The sequence below is a fragment of the Tenrec ecaudatus genome, chromosome 15 (assembly GCF_050624435.1).
Source record: "Tenrec ecaudatus isolate mTenEca1 chromosome 15, mTenEca1.hap1, whole genome shotgun sequence".
Lineage (NCBI taxonomy): Eukaryota > Metazoa > Chordata > Mammalia > Afrosoricida > Tenrecidae > Tenrec > Tenrec ecaudatus.
In genome coordinates, this window is record NC_134544.1 from 43,197,501 (window position 1) to 43,221,849 (window position 24,349).

A 24,349-nucleotide genomic window follows, 5' to 3' on the forward strand; every position below is an offset into this window, starting at 1 on the left:
ACAGTCCTGACTTTTTCTCTCCAGTAGATCTTTGTCATAGAATTCTATGTAGTATCAAGAGAGCCACATTTGTAATTGATTGTTCTGTGCAGAACATTGTGAGCCCAATAAGTAACCACCACCAGTTCTCTAACAAGGTCAACGTCTGCTAGGCAAAGTCATAGTACTTTCTGTGCATAGGATAAAACTCATGACATGTGAACGGGGATCCACTCAAGAAAGAACTAGACGAGAGAAAGGAAAGAGCAACAAAATCAAGGCCGTGTGCATCCGAGCTGAATTTTCAGTCTTAGAACAGTGGCGAGCAATTATGGATGAAAAGCAAACTTTAACTATATCTGGTAGAAAATACAATTCCCAAAGAAATTATTTCCCTGATCTGCCCACTCTGGACAGAAGAATGTGGACAGAGCAGGCTCGCTGAGGACCATGACTTGATGATTAAAATAGATAGGAAGGTCAGTTAAGAATGACAGGCTGGACATCATGAAAGGAACAGTATGTGAGGAGGGTCTATTTTGAGCTCCAATTCTTCCAAATTTGGGGGTACACAATCTCTGCCTCATCTACCTAATAGTCTTCTTGACTTCCCATAAGGCCATGTTTTCTGTACTGATCCACAGGGGGCTTGTTACGTCTTTGTAGAAGGCCCTGTCTCTCTCTTTGCCAGCTGGATTTGGAGGACGGTCTGCTGGTGGGCTTTGCACTACAGAGATATTGTAGATTGTGTAACACAGTTTGAAGTTGGGGACAAGACAACCATTTGTAGAGTCTGGGAAGGGAATTATCGACTTTCTTGAAGCCACTGTTACTCTGTGTTACACTATTAGACAATCCTTTATATGTCGTGTCCACTCTGAAGGAATTAAATTTAAGATATCTAATTTAGGCCCTATGAGAAAGCATTTCTAGAACATGCATACTTTTTAAGGGCTCTTTACATGTGATAATGTCTTCATATATGGCTTATAAAAAGATCAATACATTGTACTAAGAAAACAAATTGAAATAGGTTGAAACACTAGAGAGAAGGACACAGAGTAAGGAATCAAATAGGCCACAGTGGAATCAGTAAAAAAAACAACAACAAAACCAAGACATTTATTAAGTCATATATGTTTGCCAGTAATGCCTTTGAATTTGACCCTGCAGTTTCTAAGAGAACACATAAAGAGGCAACTATGTCAATATCTTAGCCACTCCAAGTCTATATCTGTGGACATGAATTATTTAGAGCAGTGGTTCTCAACCTTGCTAATGCCGCAATCCTTTCATACAGTTCCTCATGTTGTGGTGACCCCCAACCATAAAATTATTTTTGTTGCTACTTCATAACTAATTTTGCTACTGTTATGAATCAGGTGACCCCTGTGAAAGGGTCATTCAACCCCCAAAGGGGTCACGGCCCACAGGTTGAGAACCGGTGATTTAGAGGCATGTAAAAAACAACAGAGGGACCTTTGTAGCTCAGTGGAACAATTTTCCTCTTCCCTCAAAGACACCTGGGCTCACTTCCCTACTGATGCCAACAATTAACATATTCCACTGATAATCAAAAGGTGAGAGGACTGAATCTCCCCTGGAGACCTATCAAAAGAAACTCCTGGCAATCTACTCCCCAAACCCTCTGCCACTAAAAGTCTACAGAGAGTTCTTGGACTGTAGATAAATGCTACCCTTTTGATCTCAAATGTTGATTGTTCTAAGGAGTGCATACCTCGCTGGTGTTATAGTTCACCATACAGACATGTCTATTGTCACTGAAAATTGAACCACAGGAGTGAGCCAGTTGAAGTGTGCTTAAGGGTTATAGGTTTAAGGTTCTACCAGTCTCTGTGAGACCAGTCATCCTGGTCTTAGTATGCTTTTCTCTCACTTTATCCAGAACCTTCTAATGTGACCCCTTCCAGAGCAGTCAGTAGTGGTAGCAGGACACGATTTATTTCTTCTGGCTCAGTGGGGTTGTGGTGGGTGATGTCTGAATGATTCATTAGGCCATCGGACTACTGGTATCCTTGGCACTTCATTTTTCTTCTTTTCCACTCTTGTTTGCTCTGGATAGGGAGAAGTCAATAGTTATACCTTCAGACACAAGTCACTAGCCACCAAAGTAGAACTTAGAACATTGTCTTTGTGATCTATGTAGTATCATTGTCTTGGTGTCCGCCGAGACTCATGGTCCTGAGTTTTGGGGCCCAGCAACTCATTCCCTCAAAGTGTTTAGTAATGGCTAATAAGTTTTAATAACAATGTCCCCTGTATGCATATATATATATATTCAACAAATATTAACATATTAACTGTCATACACATGTTCTTCACACCTATTCCACTATGATATTCTTTGAATCACAAAGATGATGTTCTAAGTTCTACTTTGGAGAGTAGTGAGTGTTGTCTTAAGGTGCCACTATTAACTTCTCCCTAAGAGGAGCTGACAAGAGTGAAAAAGAAAATTGAAGAGCCATAGAAACATGTAGTCCAATGTTCTAATGGATAGTATCCATTCATATACTATTGTTTTTGCAGGCTTGTTTACATAAATAGCATTTACCTCCGTTACTTTTAGCACAAATACTCCTCCCAGTATCTTTCTTTGCCTCCATCATTTTCTGCAGATTTACTTCTTATTGTACATTGTCTTCTTCTTCACCCACATTAATATGTGTCTGCCCTCTGATTAATCCAGCCGTCCCTTCCCATATCCTGTAACCGTCAAAAAATATTTTTATACGTAAACGTTTTAATGACTCTTTATAATAGTGGTAGCATTGTGAAGTATTTGTTCATTAGTGATTCATCCAGGTTCTGAGGTGTTTCACGGATCCATCATTATTCTTTATTAGCATCACTTAATATTCTACCATGTGTATCCCCCATTGTTTGTTTTCTATTTTTCTGTTGATGGCATTCGGGTTGTTTCCAGCTCCTTGCTATTGTGAATATTGCCATGATTAAAATGGAGACACATATTCATAAGAGGTTCTAAAAATTCATGAAAATTCCATTTTTATGAACTTTTTTGAACCCCCATCATATACCTAGTAGTGGGAATGCTGAGTCTTAGAGGATTTCTCTTGACAAAAGTACAAAGTGTCATACTCTTTTCCACATGTTGTCGTGCCATTTCCGACCAGTGGTTAATGAGTGTTCCGCTCCCACCACACCCTTGTCAGCATTTGTATTTTTCTCATTTTTGAACTTTGCTATGGATGGAGGCATGCGGTAATATGTCACTGTTTTTATCTCCGCTATTTTCCTCCTTGTGGGTTATGTAAAACAGTTTTCCTTTTGGCAACAAGACAGCAATTTGTAGGGTGTGGGAAGGCGTCCTGATGTTAACAGTGACTGGTAGTCCAATCTGACTAGTTGCTCTGTGGGAGAAGATTGGACCGTTCACTTTTGTAGAGATTTACAGCCATTGAAACTCCACAGAGCAGTGCTATTCGGCCCTGTAGTGTCTATATGAATCAGAATAGAATTGATGGCAATGGGTTAATCAGAAGTAATGATCATTAGCATTTCTGCATGTGTTTGTGGGCTGCCTGAATGTAGTTCTTCATTGGACAAGGGTCTCCTCCTGCCTTCTGCCCATTTTTAAGTTGAATTATTTGTCTTTCTGTTATTGAGTTGTTTCAACATTTATTCTACATTGGAGAGGTTAGTCCCCGGTGTAGGACGTTATTACCAAGAGTGATTTTTTTTGTGTGTGCATTCTGTGGATTCTCTTTTTATGATTTTGCTTCAATATTTCCATATGCGTGACTAGTTTTCTTTTTTTTAACAGTGATAAAATATACTTTTATTTACTTTGTTGAATCAGAAGAGCATAACAAATTATTGCTAAAGTAGATATCAGACAAACAGAAAGGTGCTTTATAGTCCAGTTACCTTGGAGTTTACTTAAACCAAGAATAAAGGTCACAATGTTTTCATGCAATACATACTCGGTTCTTTAAATCACAATGATGGCGAATAGCAGAAGAGTTGAGGAATGCTGTACTTGTGGTCTATACAAAACACCACATTTTGGGTTGTACATAATTAGAGAAATATCTCAAACACTTTGCAAAATACTGTAATAGCCAATACATAGAGGCATGCCTTTAGGTGGTCATAGGAATGCAGTTTAGAAAAGGAAAAACAACAACAAAAACTATTCAATTTCTTTAAAATCAGGGAACAAGAAAAGCAACGTTGAATTTCACATACTGATTTTGTACAACTTCTATACAGTACCTTGACTTAAATCCAAGAACAAAAGTTAAGACTCTCCTCCTCTATTTTTGGTAAACAACTGCATGGTAAACTTGGATGACATTCCCCCCAGGATTTTACCTGGGAGCAGCCTTTTAATTTTGTCATTTAAAAGAGGGCAGGTTTGGCACTTTTATACTGATGTCACCAATGTTAATATTTCTTGGGATCTCAGGAAGATTCATATTCTTTACAGCTGCTACCGCACGGGCTGCAGCTCCTGCTAAGCCAGCCTCAGATCTCTCCAGTTTATTTTGCGCATCAATTTGTGTAACATTCTCATTCATGTTGGTCTCCAATACCATTCCCCCCATCACCATTTCTGCAAGAATATTGTGAACCTTATCTACATGGAAAATTAAATCCATTTCACAAACATTTTCAAAACACTTGTCTAATGTTTCCACGAATACTTGAATTAGATCTAAAATGCCAAGTTCACTTCCTGAAGAATCCACACAGAAGACAAAATATAATGTTACATAATGTCTATATATGAGTTTGTTGTCAGATCCTCCTATTAACAATCCTCCTTCTAGGAAATTACAAACATTTTCATCTCTTTTAGATACCAAATGGAATGTCTCCCTGATGGTTTGTTGTTGTGTATCTTCACTGTAGGGGTGGTTGAACTTGGAGAGCTGCGGTTTGCCATGGTTGTTGAAGATGAGGATAGTCTTGATCAGGGCTGGGCCGGGCTGCCCGGGTGGGCGCTAGGGGGGCAGGGCGGGGGCGGGCGTGTGAGCCTAGCCTCGGGATCCTGCCAGGGTTCCTTTCCCACCCACCCCCTCGCGTGACTAGTTTTCAAGAGCTCCTATTATCTAGTGTGTCTCCCTATTATCTGTGTTTTTCAGATGTGGTTAAAAGCATATCTTTCCATGTGTTAGGGCCCCTAACTTTGTCAATATTTTTTCTTTGATGATTTTTATAGTTTCCATTTTTGACTTCACTTTGTACATGATGTGAGATATGCGTTCTGTTGTATTTTTCTACAAATAGATACCCAGATTTGCCACCACCATTTGTGAAAGAGACTAGATCTTCCCCTTTCAGTGAGTTTTGACTCTGTGTCGCAGATCAGATGCCCAGAGGCCAATGCCTTTCCTTTGGGTTCACCATTCATTTTCATCGGCCAGTCTGTCATTGTACAATAACCAAGCTGCTTTCACGACTGCAATGTGTAATAAGTTTTGAAGTATGGAAGTGTGAGAGCCCCTATTTTGTTCTTTAATAGTGTTTTGCTTATTCTGGATCTTTTGCCTTGCCACATAAAGTTGGTCATTCGTTTTCCATCTGTTTAGAGACCAATGATGAAATGGATCAGGATTACATTATGATCGTGGATCTCTGGGTAGTACTGAAATTTTCACGGAATTCGGTTAGTATACGCTTCCATTTAGACAGCCCTCTTTTGGATTTGTAACATTTTGTGGTGTTATTTGTATATGTCTACTGTTTTCCTAGTTAGATTATTTTACTCATATGCATTTAATCTCTTCAGTGGCTATTAGGAATAGTATTACGCTCCTGATTTTCTTCTCAGGGTTCTCTTGTTAGCATCAAGGAATATGACTGATTTTTGTATATTGTCCTTGTACCTGCCACTTGGCTGAATCTTCTGATCAAATCCAATCATTTTCTTGCTGAGCATGTAGAGAAGGACTTAGTTCTCTCTCTTTTTTTCTAATTTCAGTACTTTTTATTGCTCTTTTTGGCCTAATTATTCTGGCTAACTCTTCCCATACAATTCTGAGAAGGCGCGATGATGAAGATCCTCCTCGTCTGGTTTCTGAGTATAAGGAGCCTCTTTTTAGTCACTATCTATGGAAAATAATGTGGGAAACTGGTACTGTATGTATAACATTGTTATGCTGAGAAATTCCCTTACTATTCTTATTTATTTTGAGCACGTATATCAGAAACAAGTGTTAGACTTTTGTCAAATGTCTTTAATACCTTGATTGGAAAGATTTGTGTGATTCTTTGGGTTTGTAATTATTTGGTAGATTTTACATCGATTGTTTGTCTCATGTTGAACCCACTCTGCATGCCTTGTCTGACTCGAACAACATATTATTTTTATGATGTGTGCTTGGAATCTGTTAGCAAGGATTTTGTTAAGACATTTCCTGTCTAGATTCGTGAGGAACATAGGCCTATAATTCTGTAGTTTGTCTATAATAATAATAGTTTATACTTTCCAGTCTCATCTTGGTATCAGGCTAATGCTCACTTGATAAAATAAATTTGAGAGTTTCCCATGATTTTCTTTATTTTGGAATAGTTGCAGTAGAACTGGCATCAGCTTGTTTCTGGATGTTTGGTAGAGTTTGCCAATGATGCCATCTGAATCAGGATATTTTTTGTTGCTGGGAGTTTTTTTCAATGCCCTTGTCAGTTCCTTCTGTCTTATCTTCTTGCTGTTAGGTGTTGCCCAGTCAAGTCCAAATCAGAGCAGCCCTGTGTACAACAGAACAAAACACTGCATGGTGCTGGGTCATCCTCAAACGTGTTCTGGTGTTTGAGCCCATTCCTGCAGCCACTGTGTCAATCCATAGTGTTGAGAGTCTTCTTCTTTTTCACTGCCCTTGTACTTCACCAGGCAGGATGTCTTTGGCAGGCAGGGATTGGATTGGTGGCTGTTGACAACATATTCAAAATATGTGAGATCGAGTCACACCCTTGCCTCTAAGGAGCATTCTTTCTGGAGCACTTCTTCCAAGGCAGGTTTGTTTGTTCTTTTCCGAAGTCCAAGGTTCTTCCAAGATTCTTCATTAGCATTATAATTCAAATGCATCAATTCTTTTTTTTTTCAGTCTTTCTTATTTGTTGTCTAACTTTCACATTCACATGGGTGATGGGAAATACTATGGCTTGGGTCAAGCGCACCTCACTCCTCAAAATAACATTCTTGTTTTCGACATGTTGAAGAGGATTTGTGCAGCAGATTTACCCAGGACTGAGCTTCATTTTACCCCCTGACTGTTGTTTCCATGGGTATGGATTGTGGATCTAAGCAAGATGAAATCTTTGACAAATTCAATCTCCTCCACACTTATCATGATGTTACTCCTTGGTCCAGGGCTGATGATTTTGGTTTTCTTTATAGTGAGTGAGTTATAATCCACACTGAAGACTACAATCTTTTATCTTCATTAGCAGTTCTTTCAAATCTTCCTCAAGCAAGGTTGAGTTATCTGCATATCCCGGGTCTTTAATAAGCCTTCCTCTAATCCTTCCTGGTGCACATTCCTCTTCATATAAAGCAGCTTTTCCGACGATTTGCTCAGAATTCATATTGAGCAAGTATGGTGAACGGATATAACCCTGAAACACACCTTTCCTGATTTAAACCATGCAGTATTCTTAAACCATGCAGTATCCCCTTGTTCTGGTTCACAGACTGCCTCTGTGCATCAAGAAAACATCCCAACTTAGTACTGCCCAAACCCACAAGTCCAACATTAACCCATTAACCCATGTGCCCAACACCAATCCACAAAGTCCTCCTCCTTCTCACAAAACACGCTCCCTAATGCCGAATGCAGGAGGAAAGCTGAGTCAGTGAGTGTGTAAGCATCTCAGTGCTAGCAGGGGTCTCCACATGGCTGCATTGGGGTAGGTCCATGCAGCATCTCTTTCGGGATGTCTTGCAGGAAGTCAGCCTTGCAAGCTGAAGCAGGGAACCAGCTAAGGCAGCTGCATCCTGGTCCAAGCATCAGAAAGCAAGAGACCTGAGAACTAGAAAGGCAAGGCTTACCAAGCAATTTGTCTCTCTGCCCTTCAATTAACCCCACATGTGTTTATCAGCCAGGTTGGCACAATAAACTAACTCAGTTGCCCAAATAGTTTTCTTCCCAATTTCCTGGCAAAGACAAGTGAATGCTTCCAGTGTTTTCAGCCTGTTGACACATTTACATTGATATTCCATCATTTCCTAGAGCCTTGTTTTAATGAGTCCTTTCAGTGCAGCTTGAACTTCTTCCTTGAGTACCGTTGGTTCTTGCTCATATGTGACCTCGCTATGTTGGAATGTTGACTAGCTCTTTTTGGCACAGTAATTGTGTGTTCTTCCCAACTCCTTTTGCTGCTATGAGCATTGCTCGATATTTTGCCCACAGAATTGTTTCAGTATTGTAAAAGGAAACTTGAATTTTTCCTTGAGTTATTTGTATTTGAGATCTGCTGAGTGTGTTTTCAGTTTTGATTTTTCTAACTCAGGGTGCTTGCACATTTCATTATAATTTTACTTTGTCTTCTTATGCTGCCTGTTGAAACTTTTCTGTTCATCTCTTTGACTGCATCAGCTTTTCCATTTGCCTTAGCTGCTCCATGAATAACAGTAAGTTTCAGAATCTCCTCTGACATGCCCGCTGCTCTCTTTTCTTTCTTTTAATGACCCTTTGATTTCTTCCTGCTTGATGTCTGGATGCCACACAGCTCATCCAGTCTTCTGTCCTAATGTTCAGTGCACCTAATCTGTCCTTATCTATATCAAACTCTATCTTATAGACCTAATTAAAGCTTCTACCTTAGTATTTGCCAGTTTAGATAAGCCATGTGTCTCTAGAAATTTCTCCATTACTCTTAGATTTTCAAATGCATTGGAGGATATTTTTTCATAAACTAAACCAAAAGCGCACTGCCATTGAGTGAATTCCAACTTATGGTAACCTATAGAATGTGATAGAACCTTCCTGTAGGTTTCTGAAATGTAAACCATTAAGGGAGTAGACAGCCTCACTGTTCTGCATAGAAATGGGAAGATTCACACTTTAATCTCAAAGTTAGCAGCACAACATGTCACCCACGAGACCACTTGCACTTGCACAAATATTGTGTTTTTATCCTTTTATTTCAGTTGGTTCTGTATTGATGTCACTCATTTCATTTATTATTCATGTTATTTCCTCTTCTCCTTGCTTTCCTTTATTTGATTTTCAAGTGGCCAGTTGATTGTATTAATCTTTTCAAAGGACTAACTTTTAGTTTTCTCAGATCTTTATTAGGTCTTGTTTTTTCTGTGGACTCACTTTGCTCTTCTTTTGCTGACTCTTGGAGAAGTTTGTCTAAATGCTGACTTTGGTTCTTTCCCCTTTTCTGAATTTGGGGATTTCTCCCTATAGATTGCCCTCTGAGCTCGGCTTTTGCTGTGTCTCAATGGTTTTTTTTACATGGTATTTTCCTTCTTATGTGATTCAAATAATTGTTTCCATTAAAAAATGTTTTTTCTTCCATTCCCCACAGTTTAAATGCCGAATGCTAGTCAGTGTCCATACATTTGATTTTTTATCTTCCTATTGTTGGTTTCTAATTTTATAGCATTGTGATCCTAGAAAATGCTTTGTAAGATTTCAATATTTTGAAAATTATTGATATTTTCTCTTTTTGTTTGTTTGTTTCTTTAACGTATGTTGTATTCTGGAGAAGTTCCCATGTGCACTATACACACTTCTATCCTGACACACGTGGGGTCACCATGAGTCAGAGTGAACTGGATGGCCACTGTTTTTGTTTTCTTCTCCAGAAATGTATAACTTATGTAATTAAATATTCAACTATAATTAAGCTTCATGTTCACCTAATGTTAGATGATCTCTGTCCCTGGAAGAAGAGGAAAGAGTTTGAGCATTTATTACTTGAAAGAATGAGTACATATCATCAGTCAAAATTTGACTGGAAATCATAGGATAATAATCTTTGGATTTCTCCATGAAATTCTTTAGCAGAATTAGTTAGAGTAATGCTGAATCTCTTTGATGCTCACCTATCTGTGAGCAAAATTAATTCAGTTATTTCCATTTTGATGATTGTAGAAACTTTTTAAAAAATAGTATTACATTTTCCTTTACTCAGAATTATGCAATAAATCTAAAACTAGCCAAGTAGTATCTGATAGACAATTGCTTGGTTTTGAAAGTACTCAATTATTGTACCACTTATAATTTGTGATGTATTTTGTTACATTATAATACTCATTTGTAATGTTTATCTTTATAAAGTAAGATCTTTATAGTTTAATTAAATTCTATATTAAATTTATTATTTAAATAATTAAAATAGGTATAAGTTATGAGATCTGAAATATCCATGCATTATCATTTGTATTATATGAATATTTATCCCCTAGAGTCATAAATGCCCAATCTCATTTGCATGTAAAATGTGTATAGTTAAGATGTCAGTAAAAACAACAAAAGAGGAAACAGATCAGAGTAATATGAAGAAGGGAAGCCAAATCAAAAAGAAAAGGTAATTCTCAAGCCATTTAGACTGATATTTTGTTTCTAGTTTTTCATCAAAGTCACTGAGCAGTTTTTAAAATATGAATATAATTGTGTATACCTCTTTATTTGAAGTAGTTTTTTGGCACTTTGAATTGAACCACCCATTAATATATTTTTAAATGCTGCATTTATTAAATCACTTAAAACATATCATGGTAGGAAATAAACACGTTAACTAAGAAATCTGATCTGAGTTAGATAAATATGTTTCATTCTAACAAAGCATTCACAAGTCTGTCGCTAGATTCCAAAGCAATTCTTCTATGGTGTATTCACACTAGTCTATGAACGTAGCAATTTTGTTCTGACAGATCAAGCATAAATTTGACTTTGACAGTCTCACTTGGTTGAGTTTTACAGGTGTCCATATTGTTCTGACTGTGATAAAAGGTGACATTTAGGCCATTGTGGATACGCTAATGTTCTGTCTTGAAAGAATTCATCATTTCCTTTTGTTCTCTTTCAATATTTTTGCCCAGATCATCTTTTCACCTGTTAATATGCTCGTTTCCACAACAACCACCTACAAAGTATTCTAAGTCAGAGACCAGGTGTCTGGATGTACTTCATGCAAAATTTGCACATCTTGTCCAACCAACATATTTTATCATCGGGCTTAGTTTAGAAGTCACTGAATCTGTGAGAAAACCCAAATAAGTTGAGAACACACATCACTCATATCATTTAGGGGTCCTCTTCTCAGACCAAGTTTGCAACTTCAAAATAAAAAAAAGCACAGTGTGATAAGAGAAAATAGAACAGCTTCTGAGCCAGCCAAGAGCATAAAAACAAACAAACAAGCAAATAGAGTACCAGCAGGCAGGCTTCCTGGCCAAAAGTGTAAGAGGACAATGGACCAAGTGGCTGAGAGGTTGAAGAAAATAAAAAAATGCTTACCAGCATGGCTGAAAAGAAGCACTATGGACAAAATAATTGTATTCTTATGATGTTGTAACCTGCTATTGTCCCTAACGATTGAGTCTTAACTATAAGTTCTGCATATCATTGCAAGGAATTTGAACCAAGCAGAGAAGTAGAGTACAATGGGAGGGATGGTTGATGGCAGAAAAGGGTAAAGAAGCACGGGAGATAAGGCATGTCTGATTTCTGCCTAGTGGTAATGGCTTTGGGCTCATATGGGGTTGGATATTCTCCTCCTTTGTGAAGCTGGAGGAGGTCAGATGTGTGCCCCCATGCCATTTCCTTAATATTTTTTATGTATCTTGATATAAAATATAATTGTTCAAAATATTTAATATAGTTTATACTTAATCTATTGAGTCCCATTAGATGTTGAAATAGTCGTCACCTCAATTTCATGAAGATTACTCTTAAATTTAGCATGCAATTGCATTTGTATAATTTTTGGTTATTTTTTCTTAACTGTGCTTAGAACTAAAATGTGCTTATTATAGAAATGTCAAGAATAAAGATACACACCGAGATTAAAATTTAAAAAAAACCCTGGTGATTGCTGTAAGAAAGATCCTATTTTGAATGACCTCATGTCCAAACTGAGATATATGAGTATTTTTAAAATGTCCATCAAGGGGGAGCAAGAGTTGGAAGGATCAAATGATAGCATTGGAGACCCATATAATTTATTATCGACATTTTGGGTGATAAAAACACTCACTGCCATTGAGTCAATTCTGACTCATAGGACACTATTGGCCGGGGTGGAAATCCCCGTGGGAGTGTCTGAGATGTAACCCTTGGCAGGAGTAGAAAGCCTGGTCTTTCTTCCGTGGAGCCGGCAAGTGGTTTCAAACTGCTGACCTTATGGTTAGCAGCCCTATAATGAACCACTATGCCAGTAGGAGGTGCTACTAATAATATTAAATGAGAGGAAAACGTAAGCCAAAATGGTCTCAGGAAAATGGGAGCATATGGTATCCCTAAATAATACCAACAGCTACCTCAGCTAAAAGGTTCAGGTGAGCAGACAAACAAATGTACGGTTTATATAAACCGGTGAAACCTAAGCAACGTAAGGGAGTGCATTTCAGAGCAGGATTGGGCAAAGATGTTGCTGGAGAGAGAAAGTTTGATGAACAATACTTGGGAAAATCATTTACATTTCATATAATTATGGAATGAATGTATATGGAACACTCATCTCATTTCAACTCAAGTGGAGATACCCTGACAGGCAAATTAGGGGCGAATAAACACTGCTCATCCGTTTGGGGTTATATGTAGCTTTATCTCTTTCTGGCCGCTAGGGGACCACTTAGTCCTTCGCACATCACATTTACCTGCGTATGCCATTGGGCAGATACACTAAAGGAAGATAGCTATAACTCTAATTGCATCAGAGTCCTGTGACACCTTTGGCCTATACAGCACGTGCTATCATGGAAAATATCACATTACTCTCTATTTGTTTCACATGAGTCAGTTTGGTCTTTTCCACTCCAAAGACTCCTGAGTTGTACCTTCAAAATAAATTGGCACATGCTATCATGTGCCTAGGGCATTCCAGCACGCTCAGTTTAAAAAATATATATGATCTGTCTATTTTTTCCTTTGCTGATTTGAATAGTGAGCTTTTCTTCTAACTCCCCTGGCCCTTCTCTTAATGTTGAACTCTTATCTCAGGTAATCATTTGAGTCTTAACATCAAAAATTAAAAATAAAGAAAAATTACAATACATCTATTAGCTACATTGTAGGTGCTGGGTTGGTTTTGTTTTTGTTTTTGATATCTGCTGCTTCTAACCTTACAATTTATGTCAAGAAAGTGTTGTTTTCTTTCTCTTAGAGATGAAGAACCTGAGAGGTCGATAAAAGAGAGGGAAGCCAAGTGGCTGCCAGGGGCATGGGCTTAGAGATGCACTTATATATTGCATTTTAGAAAAGAAGTCCATATGATAATAAAACAGGACACATTAAAACCATAATCAAGGGAACGATGCATTGTCCTACACCAAGTAATTGGAGAAAGGCGGTGGCAGTAGAGATCACAAAGGCATCAAAGTCTTCTGAGCCCACAAAGGGCTTTGTTCCCCCTGAGTTTCAGCTGGGAGAAAATCTCTAGCACTGCCTCCTGTTCACAACTGGGGAGGGGAGCTGATGCTCAGCAGGCAAGGAGCACGTGCAGGGCAGGGTTTTCTGTGCTGAGCTCACAGCCAGTGCAAAAGGCTATCGGTGGAAGACTTTCTGCTTGAAATTAGGGGTGATAGCTATTGGGGCAGGTGATCAGCCATCTTTCTTGCTAGTTGTTCTTGAGCAGCAGGAAGGGCACAGGAAGGAAAAAAGGGAGGGCCGAAGAAAGGTGGGAGGAAGGGAGAGAAAGCGAGAGGAAGCATGAGAGGGAAGAGGGCTTGCCTTTTCAGAATAGGTCCCCAATGGAATCTTACAGTGGTTTTACTTTGCTGTTCCCTAAAGAATCCCCGGTGGCAGAATGAGTTACAGGTTGGACCACTAACTGCAAGGTCTGCAGTTTGAAACCACCAGAGCTGCTCTGGGGGAGAAAGATGAAGCATTCTACTTTCATAAAGGTTTAGTCTCAGACATTCACAAAGCAGTTATCATCTGATCTATGGGGTTGCTATCTGCCAGTGGGTACTCCATGGCTGTGATGCAGTGTCCAATGAAAGGAGCCTGCTGGCGCTGTTTGATAAGTGTTGGACCGCTAACTACAAAGCACTGGTTCAAACCCACCAGCCACTCCTTGAAAGAAAGTTGAGGCTTTCTGCTCTCATAAAGATTTACACTCTGGGAAACCCCATAAAGGGTTTGTATGAGTTGGAATCACTAGAAGTCAGTCAGTTTGAGGCAGCGTCTTATGAAAGGTCCCTGGTGTTAGGGACGGTGAAGAGTTTGGTTGGTTGTCAAGGTGCCATCAGTTTGTATGCACCAAACGTTACACATAAGAAAAGACCTAGTGATTACTCGTACAAAGGTTAAATCCAGAAAACTAACTCACTGCCATCAGGTCAGATTCAGCTCATAGCTGCCCTACAGGACAGAATAGCTCCTACGGGTTTCTGAGACTACAAATCTTTACAGATGCAGAAAGTCTCCTCTTTCTCCCTTGGAGAGATTAGTCGGTCCGAACTGCTGACCTTGTGCTTAGTAACCCATTCACAACCCACTAAATCATCAAGGTCCTTTCCTATAAAGATTGTTGTTGGGAATGCATTTAATCAAAAATATGCCAATGCAAAGATTTTCTCTCAGTCTGTGGCTAGATTCTTCTTTTCTTCCTGTGTCTTTTGAAAATAAAAATGTTTTATTCTAATTAAATCTAAATTATTAACCTGAACTTTTACATGATACTTGGTATTGTTGTCATATCTGGGTAGTCTTTGCCTTAGGTAAGGCCACAAATATGTTCTCCTTTGTTTATTTACAATTTTAGATTTTACATTAGTCTTATGATCTATTTTGAGTACTTTTTATGATGAAATAACTGGAACAAAATTTATTTGTTTATTTAATTATACCTATTAGTATCCAAGTGCTTAGCACTTCAATTCACAAGAATATTCTGTCTCCAATGAATTGCATGTACACTTTTGTCAGCAATCAGTTATCCACAGACTGCTTGGTCCCATTGTCAAATGTGTTTATCTTGCTGCTAAGACCACATGCTTGTATTGCTCTTTGTCCTAAATCCTTACATTAGAACATTTTAGGTCACCAATTTGATTCTTTTCAAACCTGTTGTAGCTATTTTTGAGCTATTTGCATTTTCATATAAATACTTAAATTGACCTGAGAATCTATAACAAAGGGAAATATACTGGGACATTATTGGGGATGCATTGATTTGGAGAGGACCAACAGCTAAAAACTATTGAATCTTTCAACCCATCAGCACAGCAACATACTGCAGAACTCATGGTGGCACGATCACTCCTTTATGAGGACAGTATATCTCTCCATTTATTTGGATTTTGTTTAATTTGTTCAAGAAATATTTTGTTTACTGATTTCCTGTACTTAGTGAGAATTATCTCTCCTATCTCTATGAGAGTGTACATATTCTTTTCCTTGCATAGAAATTTGTTTGTACCTATGCTTCTGTTCATGTTATTGAGTCATTTCCACCATGAGAATCCTAATCGACAATGAAAGAAAGCCTGGCTCGGTCAGTGCCATCCTCGCACTGTGTCTATTTCTCTCACTTAGGGTCTCCTTTTTTATGCTGACCCTCTAATTAAGCCGGCATGATGTCCTTCCCCAGGGACTGTCCCCACAGCTAGCATGTCCGATGTGTGTGAGACAAAGCCTCCTTTTCAAGGAGCATTCTGACTGTACTTCTTCCCAGGTTTGTGCTTTCATCTGGCAGGACATGGCCTATTGTTTGCAGCAACGTAATTCAAAGACATCCTTTCTTCTTCAGTCTTCCTGATTCCTTGCCCAGCTTTCTCGGACCATGAAAATATCATGAGTAAGGTATACACTTCAGTGTTCCAAGGGACAGCTTTGCTTTTCACACTTTGAAGTGGTGTTCAGCAGCAGATTTGCCCATGTGCACTGATTGTGGAACCAAGTAAAATGAAAAACTTAATAACATCAATTGTTTTTTGATTTGTCACAACAGTGTGTTTTGGTTTTTTGTTTTCTTCTAAGTTGTGGTGTAAGCTATTCTGGAGGCTGCAGTCTTTGATTTTCACCATGCAGTGCTTCGTGTCCTCTGAGCTTTCAGCAACTAAGATTTTGTCATCTATAGACGCTGTCTAGATCTAGATGCTTTTGAAGACAGAATATCCATTTTTTTAGCCTTTCCCTGAGATTCCGTGATTTTTGCTTTATATCATGTCCCAAAAGCCATTTGGAAATCCTGGAGGAACTCACATCATGTTCATTTTCAATATTCTTTGAGGAATGTTTTTGGGCTGGGGGTGTCTTAAGGAACCAATATCAAGGATCTGGCTGTGTATATATGGGAGTTCCTAATGAGATGCTCATGGGATAGCCCTTGTTACCCTCAAGAACAACCAAACACTGTTGTTATGGAACAACTTTCTTCTGCACACATTTCTTGGCCTTTTTCTCAACAATCAGGGTTTCAGTTTTCTGAAAACCTCTTTATAGTAAACCTCATGATGGTCCTCCATCCTCAAAGAGAATGGAGTCACTCTCAAAGCCATCATCACAATCTGAAGCGACCCCTTCACTGAGTTTAACTCGACCCACGGGTCCCCTTGGAAGACACGCTTCATTATTGACCTTTTGGTAAAGGCACTCTCATAACACTAAGATGAGTATTTTATTGAGAGACCTTGTCTGCAGTCCATCACTAATGGCAACAATAAATGTAAACATGATTTGTGAACCAGATATTATAAACTAGAACCTACTACCAAAATTCCTTCACCTACCCTCATCTATTCAATTTTCTATATTTTAATAAACTATGTTACATGCTTTCTGTGTATTTTGTGTTTCATATGCTTTCTAGACTTTTGACCTACCTTTGACTCATCAAAATAGAACGTGACTGTTTTTACCCTTGTACATCTTAAAATGGGCTCTGAAAACTAATGTTTTGTTTACCACTGTGGAGAAAACGTGGAGTTTCATAGCCCATGATCTTGCCATGTAACTTTTATAAAGGCAGCCAAAGATTTCTTTGATAGCTTATTTCCCTGATGACTTCCATTCATATTATAACAAACTAGACATTTAGCCACTATTTGTGGCATAAAGCCATGTTTTCAGGCAAGTTATTGTGTTTAAACCAGAGCCCCCAAAACCTTCATTTCCTTTTATCTCTGAGGCTAAATTTAACTCCATTTTTTTACCCAAGCAAATTAGATGTTGCTTTTTTGTTTGTTTGGTTTTGGGTTTTTTTTTCCATATAAAACTAGAGACACAGGAGCAAATGAAAGAAATAAAAGTCCATTATCCTTTTGCTGGTAAATATACCTGTGTCTCCTCTTCACCACACACACACACACACACACAAAACCCTCAGTGCCATTAAATCGATTACAAATCATAGTTATCTTACAGCTGATGACTATAGAAAAATAAAATATATGGGCAGAAAAACTGGAGAATCCTTTTCTTGAGTAGTCCTTTAAGGCTGTCATTTACAGTGCTCTTGTTAGCCAGTTTGCCCAAAGACTGCGTGTATCTATAACCATGAGAAGTCAGAAGGCTAAGGATGCTTTGACAGCTGCCCTGGTCGACACTGACAGAATAACCTTTCTCTCCTGTTTACACTGAATCTGATAATCAACTAAGGTAATATTTTGATGCATGTACTTTTATCTAGTTTAATGAAGAAGAACTAAATTTCTATGAAAGAGAGAGAGAGAGAGAAAGAGAGAGAGAGAGAGAGAGAGAGAGAGAGAGAGAGAGAGAGAGAGAGAAAGAGAGAGAGTTAATGTTCTAAAGTAGGAGATCTCCCTGAGTTGGCTGGTAGTACCGAGATCCACCACCACTCTCTGTCGGTTTGTTGTATGCCCATGGCTTTGGTGTTGCTGAGATACTGCGAGCTCTGTCGCTGGTATTTCAGATGCCAGCAGGGTCACCCAAAGTGAACAGGCTTCAGCAGAGATTCCGAATTCAGAACAGACTATGAAGAAGGAAGAGGCGCTCCACTTCTGAAGAAAACCTTATGGGTAGCATCGTGACATTGTGAGTAACTGAAAATCTCATTAATAGAAGGAGAACATTGTCAGAGATAGAAGACACTCAAAATATGGCTGAGGAAGATCCACCTTCTTGATGTAGAGTCAAGACTAATAAAGCGGAGGGAGTGATAACTGTAGGAATGAAGATTTGGGGCCCATTTGTTGGTGGGGCATGACTCAAAAATGAGAAACAATTGAAAATATCAATTAACAATTGGAACCTGTCATGAACAAAGTATCCATCTAAGAAAATTGGAAGTTGTCACAAATTAAATGGACCATATATAGATCTATATTGTATGGGTTACTGAGCAAAAATGGGTATTGGCCATTTTGTATCGGAAAATCAAATTGTTTACTATGCCAGGAATGATACAATCAATAGGAATGGAGTTACCCTCACTGTCAAAAAGATATGTCAAGACCTACCTTGAATTCCAATACTGTCAGTGACAGGATATTGATCTATATACAAGGAAATCCAATCAAAACACTTGTTATTCAAATATATGCACCAAAGATGTAAAAACAGAAAAAAAACGACCAACCTTCTTATTCTAAAATTGATCAACCATGAAACTAAGATGCATAGATAATTATTGGTAATTGGGATGCAGATGTTGAAAACCAAGAAGAATGAACAGTTGTTGGAAAATCGGGTCTTGGTGGTAAAAATGAAACTGGATGTCACAGTATAGAATTTTGCAAGCTCAACAACATCTTCCATACAAATACCTTTTTTTTCAACATCACAAAAGGCAACTATGCACTTCTCCAGATGGAATGCACAGAAATAAAACGGGCTACATCTGTGAGAATAGATGGTGGAGAACCTCAGTATTGGCAGCTAAAACCAGTCAGGGGCTGACTGTGGAACAGACCATCAATTGTTCCATTGTAAGTTTGGGTTGAAGCTGAAGAAAATTAAAACAAGTGCCCAAGAGTTAAAATATCAGGTGAATCTTGGTTAAAAGCACAGAATGCCAGAAATATGTAATTTGTGTTTTATTGGTGATGCAAAGATATTTGGCTATTTGAATCAGAACACATTATGGACAGCCTTGAGAAGAATGGGAACTCCAGAACATGTCATTGTGCACATGCAGAATTTGTATGTGAACGAAAAGATAGTCGTGCTAAACAGAGCTGGGGAATACTGGGTGGTTTAAAATCAGAAAAGTTATACATCAAGGTTACATCATCTCTATTTAGTCTTATGGAGCAAATAATCAAAGACGTTTGCTTATATGAGAATGCATAGAGAGCATGAAGCAGGGAACCAATAGGGAAGTCTGAGGGGCCAGCCCCAATCCAAACTATGTGGACATCACCACCCTCCCCACAGAAGAATTCACTTCAGAGGAGAGCACTGAAGCTCCAGCTCCAGGAGAAGGACATGTCTGATGAGAGCACACAGGAGCAAATGAAGGGGGAGAAAGAGAGTGTGGAACACATCCTGGCCCACTAAGCTTTGAGGATGATATCCCTGTTCAGAGCGCCAATGCACAGAAAGGATCATAGGGCCAGCCCCACTACTAGACATGACCCATAGCACTACAGGGGACAAAACTGGAGACATAGTGCGGGAATTGCGCCCGATCTGACCCCATCACCTTGAGGCGAAACACAAAGGGTGTGCAACAGAACAGGAAGGGGAACAGAGCAACAAAGTCCCTAGGGAATACCAAAAAGAGACTTTGGAGTCAGGGTATGACACCCCATCAGACTCCACCAGAAAACACTCCTAAAGGTCAACATACAGACCTTGAACTATTTACAGGTTTTTCTTTTTTGTCATTTTTTTATTGTTTTGTTTTCTTTTGTCACTCTGGTTTGCTCTGTCTTGTCTTTTGTGCATATTATTATCTCTGAAAGTCTATCTAGATAAGATAGGTGGGATAAACAATCCGGAGGAGAAAACAACAACCAATGGTTCCAGGGGGGACATGGGAGGTGGGTGTTAACAAATTCAGGGATGAGGGAACAAGTGATCCAAAGTTGATGGTGAGGTGGGTGTAGAAAGCCTGGTAGGATGTGATCAAGGGCAATGTAACCCAGAGGAATTACTGAAACCCAAATGAAGGCTGAGCATGATAGTGGGACAAGAGGAAAGTAAAAGGAAATAGAGGAAAAAACTAGGAGGCAAAGGGCATTTATAGAGGTCTAAATAAAAGCATGTGCATATGTAAATATATTTATAAATGACAATGGGGAAATAGATCTATGTACATAGATTTGTGGGTTTAGTATTAAGGTAGCAGATTGACATTGGGCCTCTACTCAAGTACTCCCTCAATAAAAGAGTATTTTATTCCATTAACTTGGCATTCCATGATGCTCACCTTCCCAACATGATCGCTGAAGACGAAGCGAGTGCATCACAAATGTGGTGAAGAAAGCTGATGGTACCTGGCTATCAAAAATATGGCATCTGGAGTCTTAAAGGCTTGAAGAGAAACAAGTGATCATCTAGCTCAGAAGCAACAAAGCCCACATAGAAGAAGCACACCAGCCTGTGTGATCATGAGGTCTTGATAGGATCATATGTCAGGCATCAAAGACCCAGAACAAAATATATCATTGTGAATGAGGAGGGGTGTGGAGTGGACACCCAAAGCCAATCTGTAGACACCTGGACATCCCCTTACGGAATGGTCGTGGGCTGGAGAGAGCCAGTTAGGGTGCAGTATAGCAACGATGAAACATCCAACTTTCCTCTAGTTCTTTAATGCTTCCCCTATCCCCCTGCCCCCCCCACCGGTATCATGATCCCTATTCTACCTTACAAATCTGGCAATACCAGAGGATGTGCACTGGTGCAGATAAGAGCTGGAAACACAGGGAATCCAGGACAGATAAACCCCTCAGAACCAATAATGAGAATAGCGATACCAGGACGGGAAGGTGAGGTAGAAAGTGGGAACTGATCAAAATGATCTACATATAACCCCATCCCTGGGGGACGGACAACAGAAAAGTGGGTGAAAGGAGACATTGGACAATGTAAGACATGAAAAAATAATAATTTATAAATTATCAAGTGTTTGTGAGGGAGAGTGTGGGAGAAAGGGGAAAAATGAGCTGATATCAAGGGCTCTAGTAAAAAGAAATGTTTTGAGAATGATGAGGGCAACAAATGTACAAATGTACTTGACACAATGGACGGATGTATGGATTGTGATAAGAGCTATACGAGCCCCCAATAAAATGGTATTTTTTAATGCAGGGAGAATGAAGGAAGGCTTATTAACTAGTGATTTTCAGGTAATACAACCTCCTTTGATGGAAGTGAGGGCTTCAAGCACCTGCCGATGAAGTTCAAGGATGGCAGCTATTTGTCAGAGTAGATTTGATTGCATTGGGCTTAGGTTGGGGTTTGGGTATCACAATATTACATAGAGCGATTAAGATAAGGAACTCATGGGTTAATTCATCTAAACTGCAGTGACTTCTTAATAGAGAATTAGTTGAAAAAGATGTTTAATGGGATGCTTATTGTATAGTAGACAGTGTGTAAGTATTTTTACATGATGAGGACATAAGTAAATGCATCTTAAAATGAGGCAGAATGATTACAAAGAGGCTTCCAATACTTTGTGAACAAGCTCCATTATCTTTTCATGCCAATTTTTGAAGCCCACACCTACTAAATTGAACCAGGATAAAGGGACAAAGAAACTACTGAGTAGAGTAATGCATAAAGGGTTACATATAAAAATACGCATTATGAAGGCATTGGTTGACACAAGGAAGAGAAGCCACCCTGCCCTAGAAGCAGTAGAGCGTTACCAACCCCAGACCTAAAGAATGAGAGAGGTCAGGGAAGCCCATTTGTGCAATTGAAACATATCTATTTCTCAATCCAGTGAGTGGGAAGTGAAGGCATTAAGAGTGAACCTGAAAGAGCAAGCAGGGACCTTCAGTATAAATAAACTCTAAACTAGGCCCAAGAACAATGGGCCCTAGAATACTTGTCAGTAGAGTAAGCCAACTCAGAGCTGTGGATGAAGAGTCTAAACCAAGTGATGTGGACAGAGAGGAAAGAAAGTACTTATCAAATCTCTAACCTCCAACCTTTCCATCAACAGTCTTATGCTTAACCCACTGAGCCGCCAGAGCTCTGGAGTATAAATACCCCACATATTGATAGTTCGTTCCTTAAAAAAGTCTCGGACTCCAAATTTACCCAAAATTGATCTTCAAGCAGATCAAGAGGAAACAGGGCAACCAGGAAGGATCACAGACACAGAAATGAACCTAGGTAAAAGTCTTGAGTTGCCATATTTACTGATCACTTAAAAAAACCCAAACTAACCAATTTATTTATTTTTTAATTCAACGTTATAAGTCAGTGACAAAATAAGGATTCTGAATGAAAAGGAAGCGTGAGCATCTACAGTACTAGTATCCCAAACTGGATCGTCTCCTGCTGGCAAATTTACTATTATGATTTAATAGCAGACAGGCTGTGGCCTCTAATCTCTTAGCTCATGCCTTTCCCCCTTTTGCTCATGTTAGTCTAGTGATAAATGATGTAGAGTTTCTCAGAGAGAGAGAAAATTATGCCCAATATAAAAAGTGGTTGAAAAAGCTGATTACAGAGTCATTAGCCCCTGTGGGCTCATTTTATTGCTATAAAGTCATCATTCAAGTCGACATATATTTAGCTTCTGTGGCCTTCGTTTGTGGTAAGCAAAATAACCTCATAGGGGGAAAAAAGGGAGTCCAAGTTCAACTTCCTATTTTTAGTGATGTGACAGCCAATTTGCTAAATTAGAAAAGCCTGAAGCAGAAGCAGAGACATGTCATCAGCTTGTGTTGCTCATACTTTGTGCTTCTCAGAGCACATCTGTGGATGGGTTTAATCCTAGATTGCATATTCTATGAGAGACTGGAATAGTCCAAAGCATGACCAAAGAAGGTACCATGAGTTGTGAAGACTATATATACATTTATTTTGTCTTTTTTTTACATAAAAGAAACCATTGGAGGAATGAGGCATGTTTAGTGTAGCAAACAGAACTTATTTTTAAAAACCAAAATAATCTTTTTATTTAACTTTGGGTTAAGCTATGGAAAATAGGTAGAAATATTCTTCCTCCAAAGAATTTCTGGACACACAATATAAATTCAAGAAGAGCCATTTACCCATTCAATCAAGGAGTACTTACTTAACAAGTGGGAGCTGTTGGTTATTGTGTTTGGCCCCTAATGTTAGAGAATTCATTAGTAAGTAGTGTGATTTTCAGACACTGTGAGTTCTACATCAGTAGTGGTTTTATAATCAAACATTGGGTGGATATTAGTAAGAGTAATTATAGTCTTTACTATAAGATTATTAGTAATCTTATAAAAGGAAGAATTTCTATGATCCTCAGTCTAAATCATGTTCTGGTATTTTAATGTGTGCATGCATCAACTGAGGATCTTGTGAAGTAGCAAATTCAAGTTCAGTAGATAGCACTAGGATCTAAGATTTTGCACTTCCAATTTGCTTCCAGTGATTCATTGATTCTTGATCCATGAATCACACCAAGATTATTGTCATTCCACTATTTTGATTTTAGTGGGAATCAACAGATCTCTTTTTATGTGATCAGAGATATAATTTCGGACCTTTCAGATCCAGAAATATTAGAATACATTTTCTTATTAGGTTTCAAGAACTGGTAGTTAGAAAATGGTTCTATTTCCTAGTTTGCTGACAAAATCCAATTATGTGTCAAGCTGCCTTGCCCACTTCATTACTACATACTTCAAACCATGTGAAGAGGATACACTTGCATGTGGTTCTCATCCAAAATTGTCGTTCTGAACTATAGAACTTTACCTTCCCTTACCCTTAATTCTATCTTCTTGCAAACCCTTGATTTTCTGTTCCTTTTCCACAACTGATGTTGTCTGTTTTATCCTTCAGATGGTCAGGAGAGACCAGTCCCTGGAGGAGGACATCGTGTTTGGTAAAGTGGAAGGGTGGCAACAAAGGCGAAATCCATCAACTAGGTGGATTGACAGTGTCGACATCAATGGGCTCAGGCATAGGAACACTGGCGCAATGCTTTGTTCTGTTGTGCTTGGTATCACTTTGGGCAGGAGCCAACTCGATGGCACTGAACAACAACTTCTCCCACACTCGATCTTGGGAGTATTTCAGCAATACATTTGGAATGGGCCCTATGACTCGTACCCAGCTGAGGACTCAGAGCCTGA

The 24,349-nt window shown here is 38.9% G+C and overlaps 1 pseudogene; it reads right to left on the reverse strand.

Moving 5' to 3' along the window:
• Positions 1-4,156: 4,156 nt before the first annotated feature.
• LOC142428122 (AP-3 complex subunit sigma-1 pseudogene) lies at positions 4,157-8,625 on the reverse strand (annotated as a pseudogene).
• Positions 8,626-24,349: the final 15,724 nt, after the last annotated feature.